Genomic DNA, 1,894 nt, shown 5'->3' on the forward strand with positions numbered 1-1,894 from the left:
TATCTAAGTTTGTAATCCCACTGCTCAGTGTTGTTTCTCTTTAGCCTGCCAGTATTTACTGACCTGATTTCTCATCCTCTGCCAGGCCCCTGGGCTCCAAAACCTTCCCAGTCCTATGATGTCATGTTTGGCAGATTTCTGTCTGGAATTTCCTAACTTGGGTATCCTTCTGGGGATTCCCAGACCCAACACCCAAGGCTGCCACTCACTACCCATGGCCCAGGTAGTCTATGAATGTGGGAGCCTCGTATAAAACCCAAGATTGCAACTGGCAAATGTCAAATGAGAGGTCTGGACCAAATGTCACAGGGTTCCACGGGAAGGGAGCAGCTGCAGGGGTCTGGGAAGGTCAGGGACAGCTTCACAGATGACTTGGGCAGTGGGGCAGGCTTCAAGCCATGAGTTTCTGAAGGCAGAAGTGGTGGCTTATCATGAAGAGGGAACATCCAGATGTGGATACTTAGTTGAAAGAGCACCAGAAACCCACACATTAGGGGTCAGAGTATGTGGAGGGAGTTACGGACAAGTGAGGCCACAGTGGGAAGAAGTGGGAGGCAGGTAGGTAAGCAGGTGCCAGCCTGGAGCCCTGAACTCCAGGAGAAAGGGCTGGAATTGTATCTTACAGGCAGTTGAAACTTTTTGAAAAAGAAAAGTGTACCTCCATCTGGAGTTAGAGGGCAGGCAAGGGATGGGGTACAGTTGTTGAGTCTAACATTGTTTTCGTGTCTGCTTTTTAGATCCAGTGGGAAAGAATGAGGGCTTCCCAGTCAGAATCTTCTATCGAATTCCACCTTTGCCACTTAGGAGCTGAATCATCTTAGGAACGACTTCATCTCATGGAGTCTCAGTTTCCTCACTGAAGTGATTTCAAAGCTTGTAAAGTAACTGTGGTGCTGAACAGAGCCTGTCTACGGACAACCTTAAGGAAGTGGTGCGTTGGAGGACCATTCTAATAGGCATCATTCCCCTCGACGCTGGCAGGCGCGCTGTCTGGTCCAATGCCTGCCTTGTCTGGAATCCCTGAATCTTGCTGTTCTGTTTGCAATAGAGAGGATGGTGTTGCAACAGTCTTACTCCTTTTACAATTTTCATTAATGTTTTTTGAGACAGGGTCTCCCTCTGTCCCCAGGCTGGAGTGCAGTGGCACAGTCATAGCCCACTGCAGCCTCAACCTCCAGGGCTCAGGTGATCCTCCTGCCTTAGCCCCCAGAGTAGCTGGGAAGACAGGTGCACACCACCACACCCGGCTAATTTTTAAATTTTTTGTAGAGATGGGGTCTCATTCTGTTGCTCAAGCTGGTCTCAAACTCCTGCGTTCAAGTAATCCTTCTGCCTTGGCCTCCCAAAGTGCTGGGATTACAGGTGTGAGCCACCACGCCAGGCCCATTTCTCCTTCTTAATCTGAACTGCTGGTGGCTGTTGTTTTGAGACCCTCACCAGCACATTATTCTTAATTAGCATTAAGGTTAGCTGCCGTCAATAGGCAGAAGCAGCCACCTTGGCTGGCTCTTGAAACGCAATCTGCCTAATTACCTCCTGTGCAAAAAGGCGGGTCAGAAGGAGGTGAAACCAATTGACCTCAACATGGCAGGTTTTGCCTAGAGCCTGAAACAAGAATTCCCTTTGTAGCTTCTCTTTTTCTTCTTTTTAAAGTTCATTAACTGTGGGAGAGAATGCCTGATGGGAATTCTCCTTAATGTTTCTTATCTGGGCACAAGTTGAGGCCTAAGGCATTATAGATAAGTAAAAGTAAACTCTTAGGTATTGAGAGTTTGAAACTACAAGACACTTAGCAAGTCAAACATTTATTTACGTCAAACATTAGCAAGTAAACATTTATTTACGTCAAACTACAAGACACTTAGCAAGTCAAACATTTATTTACGTCCCTTGG

The sequence above is a fragment of the Piliocolobus tephrosceles genome, chromosome 5, assembly GCF_002776525.5.
Source record: "Piliocolobus tephrosceles isolate RC106 chromosome 5, ASM277652v3, whole genome shotgun sequence".
Taxonomy (NCBI): Eukaryota; Metazoa; Chordata; class Mammalia; order Primates; family Cercopithecidae; genus Piliocolobus; species Piliocolobus tephrosceles.